A 13387-nucleotide genomic window follows, 5' to 3' on the forward strand; every position below is an offset into this window, starting at 1 on the left:
AGCTGCTTCGAAAATATTAAAATTGCTTTTCAAAATAAAATGCTATACTTTCAAATTGATTTAGTCTTTTGCATTGTTAAAAAAATCAATAATGAGATATCTATTTTCCCTTGCTCTTGTATACATTCCCATCAACAACAAGATCTAAGATTCAGAATCAATTTGAAAAGTGATATTGTGCCATTCTATTTTGTTGCCCATTTGGAAGCAGCTTCCACTCGTCTCAAGTCAAGCTCTTCCCTGGTACCACAATTGGCATAACTTCTTCTAGTTATTCTTGGTATATGTAACACCCTGTGTTTTTAGCATAGCGCATGCTAAAAGATGCACCATGGCCCGAGATGAAGCTTCTTCAAAAGCTTCCGTTGCGTAGGAAAAAGAAGCATTGTCCCTTGCCCAATGCGTTGACAATCCATCATGGCTTGACATCGAGTTGGCAGCGGACAACCATCATGACTGGACATCGGGGTGGCAACGGACAACCATCATGGCTGGACATCAGATTGGAAGCGGACAACCATCATGGCTCGACACCGGGTTGAAAATGTTCAGCCATCATGGCCGGACATTGGAACTTGCCTGTGAGCCAGAATGGAATGTACATCCATCTTGGCCGGTTATTTAGAAATATATAGCAACGACCATGAATAGTAAAAGTGACACTTGGTGAATGATTTTTCCTCCTTAATCAAAGTTGTAAAATGTCAAGTTAACATAGGGATGGGTACTTGGTTGAAGGTGCATATGCAGACCATGCACTAAGTAAGCTTCATAGCTTAGCCCGAACGGTGTAAATGATGCTTAGGCCTCATTTATAGCTGCGTAGCGTTGCCAATGGAGCATGTTAAGCATAGGAATTACTATGCCATGCAATGGGCTCGATGATGCATATCCTTTATGCATTTCGACAGAACGACCTATAAGGACTAGGCCATTACCATTATTGCTTGGCCAAGACCTTGCAAACGAGTTGGATTAAGTTTATGTCCCTTCGAGGATGAACTACGGTCTTTGCTTGATCCCTTTAGAGTAGGGAAAGTTACGTAAGCAGCCGCAATGAGTTGCACCATTTCCGGTCCAGCACGTTGTCTATTCATATCATCTAAGCTCGGTAGCTCGATGCAAGAGATGATTGCAGTCAAGCTTGATGAGGCTTAGTTGCATGCCAACAAAGAGATGCTCATACTTCCTATCAAGCTACACAGAGTTGGTAAGCGCAGTAGGGAAATGGCAATAGGATTAGGGTGGCCTATGCCTAAGTCCAAGGCTTATGCCTTATGCATGGAAAAGACTCGGCGGTATGACGATCACTCATCTAGATAGGAAATTCAGTGATGAATTCCCTATGTTGAGGCAGAGTAAGTGATGCATGTAAGAATACATTGGCCTTATACCCTTTCGCGGATAAGGGTAAGTTTGGAACGGTGTGGAAGACAAATTAGTTGCATCATGCTCCACGTGCATTCTTGTAAGGGAAAATGGATGCGCATTTTCTTATCTTCAATGCCTGGACTATAACTTCATCAGTAGCGCATCGGGGAAGTTATGGCCTACGCGCCCAGGCGCGCCGGGCGTAGTTTTCCGATCCGTCACAGCTGGTATCAGAGCAAGTTCCGAGATAACTCTACGGACTGTGAGAAATTGACTCGTCAACGAATAATTTTCCTTCAAAAAAGAAATAAAGTTGGAGAGTAGGCCAACTTTTGCGCCAAAAGGAGTTTGTAACTGCTATGTCAGTTACTATGCGAATCGAGTTGAGCTTGTTTGAGTGCTGTGAGTTTTCCTGACCTAAGTGGCACCCCACTTACCAGTGGATATCCGGAAGACCGACAGGGACGGTGGGTAGACAATGTAACTGATCATCCCCACACGTTGGAAACTGGAAAATGGTGTGCGTTTTCAGGCCCGACTAGCATCCCACTGTTTGAGGGTGCAAACAATTTCTGCTGATTTTGGTAATTTCGAGTGTGTGAGTGCGAAGTCTAAACCCTAAACAACGTACTACAAGGGAGTACTTTGATTCGAGAGATCAATCTGTACAAATACGGCATAAACCAGAAAATTCCCTTCCAGACTTGCTTCGGTCACAAAGAGGAGGATAAGGGTTGGTCTTGGGGAGGAAAGCGAAGAGAATGTTGAGACCAGAATAGTTGATTCTGGAAGAGTAGATGTTTGACGACTTGCATCAGAAAGTGTAAAGCTAACAGATGTGAAAGCTAACAGGTGATTTCTGAGTGTTGCATGTTCCTGACCAAAAATTGTGTTTGGTGGAAATAGGTGAGACCTATTTACACAAGTCGCAACGAAACGTACCCTGGTCTCGTAAGAAGTGGAAACGGTTGAGTAAATGGAAGAAAATGGTAACGAGTAACGCCTGGAATTGATGTTTCCATAATGAAGGAAACGTTTCACCATTACTTCTTGTATATACTAACCGCCTCACCCTTATGACACTTTCATGTAATGGGCGTAGTGTACGCCGCACGCTGTAGACCGCCATACCAATACCCTGATGAGCATCCCCCAGTTTATGACATGTTTTGATGTCTCGAGTGTTTTCGTGGAAAACGTGTAGCATGTTGCCTCATGTGGCGTGGACAAAGGATTTGGCATTTGTAGCCAAGTTGGTGCCGTGACAAAAGAATAGACATCGTAGCCAGGTTGGTGCCGTGACCAGAGACTTAGCATCGCACCCAAGTTGGTGCCGTGACCAAGAGTTAGCATCGCGGCCAAGACATTGCCATAGTCATTTGGTGGAAGGTTTGTATGGTTGAGATTCGTATCTCAGAAGGAAGGGTGGTTGTTGATTGTTGCAACCTTTTGTTTGGCAACCAACGGCATGGTTGCAGCGCTTGCATGCTCTTGGCACATCCAAATTAGGGTTTTGGTGTCGTGGACAAGAGATTGGCATAAATCGATTGTTGGAAAGTTTGTATGGCTGAGATTCGTATCTCAGGAGGAAGGGCGGCCGTTGATTGTTGCAACCCTTCGTTTGGAAGCCTATGTCATGTGGTAGGGCCGGCATGGCTTTGGCATGTTTTAGGCGCGGCCAAAATTAGGGTTTTGGCATAAACCGTGATGTTTGGCCTTGGGCCGGAAGTTTCCGTGCATTAGGTGGCGAACTTGTACGGCTGAGATCTACATCTCAGATGGAAAGGAAACCGTTGATTGTTGCAACCCTTCGTTTGGCAGCCAGCGGCATGGTGGTAGGGACGCATGGCTTTGACATGTTTTAGGCGCGGCCAAAATTAAGGTTTTGGCATAAACCGTGATTTTTGGCCTTGGGCCGGAAGTTTCCATGCATTAGGTGGGGAACTTGTACGGCTGAGATCTGCATCTCAGATGGAAGGGTAGCCGTTGATTGTTGTAACCCTTTGTTTGGCATCCAACGGCATGGTGGTAGGGCCGCATGGATTTGGCATGTTTTAGGCGCGGCCAAAATTAGGGTTTTGGCATAAACCGTGATGTTTGGACTTGGACCGGAAGTTTCCATGCGTTAGGTGGCGAACTTGTACGGCTGAGATCTGCATCTCAGATGGAAGGGTAACCGTTGATTGTTGCAACCCTTCGTTTGACAGCCAGCGACATGGTGGTAGGGCCGCATGGCTTTGGCATGTTTTAGGCGCGTCCAAAATTAGGGTTTTGGCATAAACCGTGATGTTTGACCTTGGGCCCGAAGTTTCCATGCGTTAGGTGGCGAACTTGTACGGCCGATATCTGCATCTCAGATGGAAGGGTAGTCGTTGATTGTTGCAACCCTTTGTTTGGCAGCCAGCGGCATGGTGGTAGGGCCGCATGACTTTGGCATAGTGGTGCGGCTGGCATGGTTAGAATGCCTTGGCGTGGAGATGTGGATGGAATGGCATTCCTTTGGCACAGTGGTGCAGCTGGCATGGTTGGCATGCCTTGGCGCGGAGATGTGGCTGGCATGGCATGCCTTTTGAACAGTGGTGCGGCTGACATGGTTGGCATACATTGGGGCGGAGATTTGGCTGGCATGGCATGCCATTGGCACTGTGGTGTGGCTTCCATGTCATGCCTTTGGCACAGTGATGCGGCTGGCATGGTTGGAATGCCTTGGCGCGGAGATGTGGCTGGCATGGCATTCCTTTGGCACAGTGGTGCGGCTGGCATGGTTGGCATTCCTTGGCGCGGAGATGTGACTGGCATGGAATTCCATTGGCACTATGGTGTGGCTGGCATGCCTTGGCACAGAGATGTGGCTGGCATGGTATGCCATTGGCACCGTTGTGCAGCTGACATGGTTGGCATGCCTTGGCGCGGAGATGTGGCCTACATGGTATTCCATTGGCATCGTGGTGTGGCCGGCATGGTTGGCATGCCTTGGCGTGGAAATGTGGCTTGCATGGTATTCCATTGGCACCGTGGTGCGCTGGCATGGTTGGCATGCCTTGGCGTGGAGATGTGTCTGGCATGGTATGCCATTGGCATCGTGGTGCGGACGACATGGTTGGCATGCCTTGGCGCGGAGATGTGGTTGGCATGGCATGCCCTTGGCACGATGGTGCGGCTGGCATGGTTGGCATGCCTTGGCGCGGAGATGTTTCCAGTCAGTATTTGAGGGTTCTACCGTAAAATATGGCGTATATATATATATATATATAAAAGGTACCCGAATAATTTTTATGTAGGCATGCTGAATGATTCAATAAATGCGTTAGTGGTCGTAGTGACGTCATGCCAGATGTAAGGTTTTACGATTTTAACCCCAAGCTAAAAACCACCATCAACATTAAGTCCCCTGCTTAGCTCGGAACAGGAGCGTTGTTGCGAGGTAAGTATAAGATGGTGACAGGCAAGAACAAGATCGAAATGGAAAGTCATGAAAAGATGCTCAGGAAGATCCGTCTAACCTTTTTCGTGAGTGTTTTGATAATCCGTGGTTCTTGACGGCCTTGCGTGAATCCTTCCCGTGGTGTTGCTGGCTAGACCGTGAAATGGTAGGGGCGGTTGCTGGTTGAGATGCAGAATGTTGGCTTGGTATGGAGCTCGCACGGCAGAGCGCGGACTCTTGGCACGGTGCTGGCATGGCATGGCGCGGACTGTTTGGGCACCGTGAGGAAGACTTGGACTGTTTGGGCACCGTAAGGAAGCCTTGGCGCGGATTGTTTGGGAACCGTGAGACATGGCATGGCGCGGACTTGTTGGGCACCGTGAGACTTGTTCTTATAGGGCCCAATTGCCTTTTCCCATTCGTGGCCTAAATAGGGAATCCTATCCTTATTCAAATTCCAAAAGTTTTACGCCTATAAAAGGGGTTGCTCCCCCCTTTAATTTGTACCTTTGTTTTCACGTCCTTGTGCTAGCGGCAGAGTGGTAGCGATAAAGTGAGCAATCATTCCAGGTATGTACTCCAGGGTTCCTCCTTCAATCTCTTTCCTTTTTTTTATTGGCGCAAACCCTAGCCATAGGTATATCTTCTATGAGCTTGTAGAAATATTTTAGCGTGAACACCGCAATAGCGTTAAACACCTCAATTATTATGCAATAGTAGGCATGCACGGGCAGGTGATTGCCACCAATTCTTTTCCCATGAAAACCTAGTTTTTAGGGTTTCCATTTTTCTTGGTGTAGCCGTGTGCATAGTTTCCGTGGTGGAGCGTGCTTTCTTGGTCGAGCGCGTACTTTCCGCTGCGAGGTACGGTTTTGGAAAGTAGTGTGCTTTCTGTGGCTACATAAGTGTTTGCTAATTTTCATTTCTTCGGTTATGTGTGTTATGACTTGTGGTTGAAAATAGAGTGGCTTTCAACCGAAATGAATTCTTCATTGCTGATAAAGTAATCTTCGTGTACCCTCCTTCCAGTAGTAATTTTTATACCCCTTTCTTTTGTTGTAAATGCTTTGAAAGTGAAAGCGGCTTAAGAAGGTTTCGTTAGGATGTCACTTGAGAAAAACCCTATCACGGCTTTGAAAAACATTGGCAGTTCTAAGCCAAACACGGATGATGAATTCCTTACAATGTCCGCCACAGCTAGGAGAAATCATCCCAAGTTTGTGCCCATCCTTCTGACTGGTTCAGAGGGTGAAGGAGACGTCTGGTCGGTTCGACCAGGTTGTGTAATACGGTTTTGCCTTCAGAGGAAAGAGTATCCTGCTTCTTCCATTGACTTCAGAGTCTGCCAGAGTCCGTTGCGTTCTTTCAACAAGTGGATGCAATTCATGATAACTCAGGACTCTATGAAAGCAAATTTGACCAAGGCGCAAATCATTGGTGCTGTCACCGCTTCTGCGGAGCTTCAAATCAGGAAAGATATCCAGGGCTTGCTGAACCTTCCCATAAAAGGGAATCTTGATATCACCTTGTCTGAAGATGAAGAACAAATGCACACTGCTCTCGTTGCGAAGTCGAAAGGTTTTTTTCGGAAGGAAAACGAGACGAGGTGTTTCTACAGCTGGTGGGTGTCTCAATGGTTCCCAGATGAGTTGGAGCCAGATCACAAGAATAGTACGCTTCATCTCGCAGCGTTCTTGGTTCTTTGGTTATCCAGGAACATTTTTGACGACGGCTCTGGTAAAAAGGAAATAAGACAGGGTCTCATTAAGTTTGCCATCAGATTGGCGAAAGGTGTTGTTCATCCCATTGGAAGATTGTTTCTCGGTTCTTTGTACACACATTTGGATCATCTGGTTGGGGACATTCGTGCTTCGAACGGTTACATGAAAGTAGACTCGTATGTACATGTTGCTTTTATCCAAGCGTGGTTGTGGGAGCATTTCGATAAGTACGCTCCTAAACCGATGGCTTCACTTCCTGAGTCTTGGGGTGGTTCTAGGATACTTAATTCGTTGGGTGAACATGCGCTCAAGATCTGTCTCGAACCTAGTTGACTTCCTGGTAGGACTTGAAAGAATGCCTACGACTATGTCTAACTGCAAGTGCACAGTGTCACAATGTAACACAGGGAAAGCACAGGTCGATCCACAGGGACAAGGTGGGTATAGATTTGAAACTATGGTCTCACTTAAACTGATTCTAAACAAGAAAGAGTAACCAAAATTGGGGTTGTTTTGATGTGTCGATACGACAAGGTGTTGGTAAGGATTACAACAGAAAATAAATAAAACTAAAAGATGCAAATAACAAAGGGAGTAAACAACGAGAATGAAGGTACTAGGATTGTCGAATCCACCATTAACTCATACTATGTATTCAACTGATTATGATACTCTTGTCCTTTTAACAGATAAGATAGAGGTGTCAAGTCTATTACTTACCTAAGGTGTTTCACCAATGGATGATTCAATCACAACTAAAATATCAATCCGGAGCACTAACTGTCTAATTAAGCACAACTAGTCAAGGGATTAACAATAGTCTCTAAAGCATGAGCTGCAGCATAGTCAACACAGTTTTATCCTGACTACAATGGATACATGGCATACACTGTGAAAGCAAAGCATTGACGTACTAAGATTGAAACTATCCTAACAAGTTAAGCATTCAAGAGCAACACAATTAGTATGAATAACACAGCAGAAAGCTAAGGTTTCATCTAAACCCTAGTTATTGAATTAGAACATAATAAAACTACTGATAACAAACATAAATTACTACAGCTTGGTGCACCGTATAATCCGGGCATACCCACACACACACAATACCATGTTCTATTTATACCCAAAATTAGGGTTCTTAACAGTTTCCCCCAAAATTACCAATTTAGGGTTTACATTGAAAATTAAAATTAAAGCTCACCCGTCTCTGCTTTTTTTGTCTCCCCCTCGACCCATGTCTTGTCTTCCTTCTCTGCAACTTCTCCTGCTCCAATTGCCTCTTACATCGCCTCTGCTACAAACCCTAGTTCTCTCTTTATTGGTTGTAGCGTCTTTGCGAGAAGCTAAAACTAAGCTAGAGAGAGTCTAGGGTTTAGGGTTAGTCTGCTATGGTGTCAGGTGAAGTTAGTGATGGTGAAGCTCGAGAAGAAGGGGAAGAATGGTGTTGCAGTTCTGTTGGTCGGGGAAGAAGGAGAAATTTGGGAAGAAGAGGAGAAGTCGATGGTTTTGGGGAGAAGATATTTGGTGCTAGGGTGTTGAGCGGGTGTAGCAAATTCGATGTCCAGCAAAGATGATACGTTGGATGATCACATCTGGATTGAATCGAACGACTAAGATGGAACAAGCTTGCAGCGACCATTGGATGCGTGATACAACAATTCTGACGGCTTAGATTGGAGTTAGGTACTATGATGTTTGACAGGAGCTTCAAGATTTGATGCTCGGTGATGAGGCGAACGTTGGATGATGTGATGGATCCAATCTGACGGCTCTCATGGAAATGGGTATGGATATTGGAAATGGATTTGGGTAAGGGTTTTGGGCCTTGGGTATGCCAAGCCCATATCTTCTTTAAGGACAATTCTTCCTCTTCAAGCCCACTTCTAGTTGATCCGGCTCTTGCAAACATCATTCTTCGCTGCCTTTCTGCGGGAGTCTTTGCCGTTTCTTTGCTCTTTTCGCTCCATGAGTTAACCAGGCTTTATTTAGTACCTAAAAATGCAAAATTAATTGAGAAAAGTATTTATTCTTGAAAACAACGAAAACACGGAATATGGGATAAAATGGAGCGTTAGTGCACAAATGATGAGTTAAATGCCAATAAAAAGGTGCAAATATATACAATATTTGGCACTCATCAAATACCCTCAAACCTGAATTTTACTTGTCCTCAAGTAAAACAAAACTAAGGAAATCCTACCTATACCACTATCGCTGGTCTCTTTATTGCATTTAGCGAATGCAATAAGCCTTTTAAACCACTAAGTGTCCCTAGTGGACGAGTTGAAGTCTCGTGAAGGTTTGCTTAGAACGTACCTACAAAGTTCTAGGACAAAATATAAGCTCAGATTCCATGAAATGTGACATGTGCAAGACAGTAGAAGCTCACAGCAAAATTGAGATGTCAATCTAGCTATCAAAGGCCCAATCCTAACACTGATAACAAATAAAGACATGTGATAAGAGTGTAAAGTGTATCTACACATGTGTGAAGAAAGATCGGATGTTATGACTACTAATCACCAAGAGATAGTTTCTCAGGCTAAGAACCGAGGTCGAAATCTAGCTAGCTGTCCGGACTTTACGAGAATTGTGAATGAGTTGGAGGTATTTCACAATTACTCGCGTTGTACATCAATGGCATACACCCTTCCTTGCTTATAACACAAAAACACAAAAGATGACTCTTTACATGACTCTTATTTACATTGACTACTCTCTTTTATTTTTGGAACAAGAGAGGATGAAATTGATAAATACTTGATTTTTTTTTTTTGATTTTTTTTTTGAAAAAAATTATATACAACATGGTAACTCTTTTGATACATAAGCAAAAAGAAACAAAAAATTACATGACACTTTGCAAGAGGTAGCCCTTTTTGATGCACCCAGTTAAATTCGATGGTTGTCTTTCTTAATGTAACCTCCACCTTCTATCCCAACCAACCAAAGAACAAGCTAGTCAAGTTTCGTTCAGTATTCTAAAGTGATTGGCAATCGTGACTTCCGATAGAACACCTCAAGGATGAGGCTATACATGTATTGGTAGATCGTACGCGTGCAAGTTTCTTATCACTATATGAATTGTGCTAGAATCAGGGTGCCTAAATATCTAGACTGAGAATCCTTATGTTTACATACATGCACAAGATTCAACATTTCAAGGTAAATGAGCTCCATTTTTATGTTTTTTTTCGAATTTTTTAATTTTCTTTTTTGATTTTTTGATTTTTTTTTCCAAAAAGAAAGAGTTTTGTTTTCAATTATAACATGTTATCAAAGTATCTACTTTTCACCCCCAAACCTAAACTAAACATTGTCCTCAATGTTTCAAAAGATAAACATGATTATAACACATACCATGAGAACGATGCTAAGTGTAGAAAAAGGAAAGAGATTACCGGATATTGGCGAAAGAAAGTTTTGAACTCCATTATTCAAGGCAAAACCCAACAGTAACTCAACTGAATTCACATTGGGTTAGCACAATATATACAAGAAACATATGATTCCACTAAACATTACCTACCAGATTATATACAAACAATTCACTATATACATACAGTCTAAAGAGTTGAGGATCAACCCAAAAGAAAAAGTGTTGAAACATAGACAATTTCAAACAACTATAGTTGGACTGAAATGCGAGTGAGAGTGAAAAACCAAATGAGCTACCCCTAAACCTGGATTTTACACTAGATATACTATTGGATACAAAATCTCGCAGTTTTGGGGGTTCGTCATGCACAAGGTCTAACTCGAAATGGACTTTGCTAGGGACGGGCAAACATGCATATTCCAACTATGGCTCCTTAAAGGTGTTATATTTAGATGCAAAATAGTCCAAGAGGACTTGGGAAGCACACAGTTCCAATACTAGATTAGGGACTCTCAGAATAGTTGGTTTAAAATTTTTGTGACAAACCAAATCTAGGTTGGGTGGAATAATCTCAATCTGTGACTTAGGAAAGAAAGTAGGTACTTCTAAGTTATTTTCATGTATAGGACCAATAGTACCATCACATACTTTCCATAAATCAGAAATAGGTGAATCATGCTCACATTCATTGAATAAAATATCAAGACCTAGCTCGGTATCATGATTGTCCGAAGTACTCAAATCAACATCAGAAGAAATAACATATTGTGACTTAGGTATGGAATCAGACACAACTAATTCATTTTCAATTATAGGAACATTAGTGTCTACAGAAGATTCAACTTTTTCTATGTCATGCTCATCTTCACAGAACAATTGTACAAGCCCCATATCAGTATCAAAATCATTTGAATTGCAATGAATATTAGAAATAGAAGAAACAACATTCATGAAGGTCGAGGGCGAGAAGCCATATGTTATTGAACCAAGAGGTTCCACACTATTTTCATGTTCTTCTAACATAACATCATTATCATCATAATCTTCATAATCATCATCATGGTAACATGCATATTGGTCCTCATTAACAGTGGTGGTGTCATTAGTCGATTCATGTTCCTATAAATTAGGTTCATATTCAACATCATTTACATGAATGGGACTAGATACTTCATTAGGGACAACATACATTTCCTCATGAATTTCCTCCTTTTGTAGGTGAAGCAAAATATGATCTAAATATGCCTGAATTCGTGATGTAGATCTAGCAAAGTTTTGCTCACTGAGTCTGAAAGCTTCTGTGGTGGAGTCTAAATTCATGGGAGTACAAAATTCTTCATGTTCAAATTATGGTGAATGGTACATGTGTGCATGGTCATTAGGGTTTATAAAAGATTGATCGCAACCCTTGGTAGGATCACCTCTTCAGTGGCAGTAAGCTAGCTCACAGCCCACAGCAGCAAATTTCATGCATTCAAGATGACACTGCTAACTCAGCATACAACTCATGCATTCACAACATTAAATTTCAGCAAATTTCACAGTTGACAGCACCACACCACATTCACAGCAACAGATTTCAGGCATTCAAGATGACAGCAGCACATTCAAGAATTCACAGTATGTTAAGCTTCACAGTTGCACTTGTTATACAACCAAAAATGACCCAATGGTCAATATGCAGACTTAATGCTCAAGTACTCCAAGAAAATGCAGTAACAGATGCAGTTGTGGCAAGGCCAAGACTGGGAAGCAGGCAGTTACAGGGCATGGCAAAGCTACAGACGATGACAAAATGAGCAAAGCCACATATAATGGGCAAAGCCACAGATGCAGTGATGCTTTTCAGGTATGCAGGTGACAGAACAAATAGAAAGCTAACACATATATACACAAGGTTACTGTTTGCTAAGTATGCAAATGAGGCAGACTATGTTACATGGCAGACTAAGCTAACACATGGAAGGCTAAGCTAACATATATATACAAACAGTAAGCCAAGATGAAGTGGAATGCAGGGAAAATGAAAGTGCAGTGAAAATGAAAATGCAGTGATGCTAAGTTAACAACTACAAAATGGCAGATAAACTACAGCTAAGATGAAGTGGAACGATGATGTTATTAAACTATTACAAAATGGCAGATCAAATAAACTAGTTACATCTAACACTATTAACAACAGAAAAACCAAAAATCTAACACATATATACAAGCAGTATATTAAAAGTCAGTAAAGTGGAATAAAAGAAACAATCACACCGCTACCGAGTCCCCGGCAGCGGCGCCAAAAACTTGGTAGGACTTGAAAGAATGCCTACGACTATGTTTAACTGCAAGTGCACAGTGTCACAATGTAACACAGGGCAAGCATAGGTCGATCCACAGGGACAAGTTGGGTGTAGATTTGAAACTATGGTCTCACTTAAACTGATTCTAAACAAGAAAGAGTAACCAAAATGGGGGTTGTTTTGATGTGTCGATACGACAAGGTGTTGGTGAGGATTACAACAAAAAATAAATAAAACTAAAAGATGCAAATAATACAGGGAGTAAACACTGAGAATGAAGGTACTAGGATTGTCGAATCCACCATTAACTCATACTATGTATTCAACTGATTATGATACTCTTGTCCTTTTAACAGATAAGGTAGAGGTGTCAAGTCTATTACTTACCTAAGGTGTTTCACCAATGGATGATTCAATCACAACTAAAATATCAATCCGGGGCACTAACTGTCTAATTAAGCACAACTAGTCAAGGGATTAACAATAGTCTCTAAAGCATGAGCTGCAGCATAGTCAACACAATTTTATCCTGACTACAATGGATACATGGCATACACTGTGAAAGCAAAGCATTGACGTACTAAGATTGAAACTATCCTAACAGTTTAAGCATTCAATAGCAACACAATTAGTATGAATAACACAGCAGAAAGCTAAGGTTTCATCTAAACCCTAGTTATTTAATTAGAACATAATAACACTACTGAAAACAAACATAAATTACTACAGCTTGGTGCACCGGCTAATCCGGGCATACCCACACACACACAATACCATGTTCTATTTATACCCAAAATTAGGGTTCTTAACAGTTTCCCCAAAAATTCCCAATTTAGGGTTTACATTGAAAATTAAAATTAAAGCTCACCCGTCTCTGCTTTTGTTGTCTCCCCCTCGACCCATGTCTTGTCTTCCTTCTCTGCTACTCCTCCTGCTCCAATTGTATCTTACATCGCCTCTGCTACAAACCCTAGTTCTCTCTTTTTTGGTTGTAGCGTCTCTGCGAGAAGCTAAAACTAATCTAGAGAGAGTCTAGGGTTTAGGGTTAGTCTGTTGTGGTTTCGGGTGAAGGTAGTGATGGTGAATCTCGAGAAGAAGGGGAAGAATGGTGTTGCAGATCTGTTGGTCGGGGAAGAAGGAGAAATTTGGGAAGAAGAGGAGAAGTCGATTGTTTTGGGGAGAAGATATTTGGTGCTAGGGTGTT

This window comes from Papaver somniferum, chromosome 5 (genome assembly GCF_003573695.1).
Source record: "Papaver somniferum cultivar HN1 chromosome 5, ASM357369v1, whole genome shotgun sequence".
Taxonomy (NCBI): Eukaryota; Viridiplantae; Streptophyta; class Magnoliopsida; order Ranunculales; family Papaveraceae; genus Papaver; species Papaver somniferum.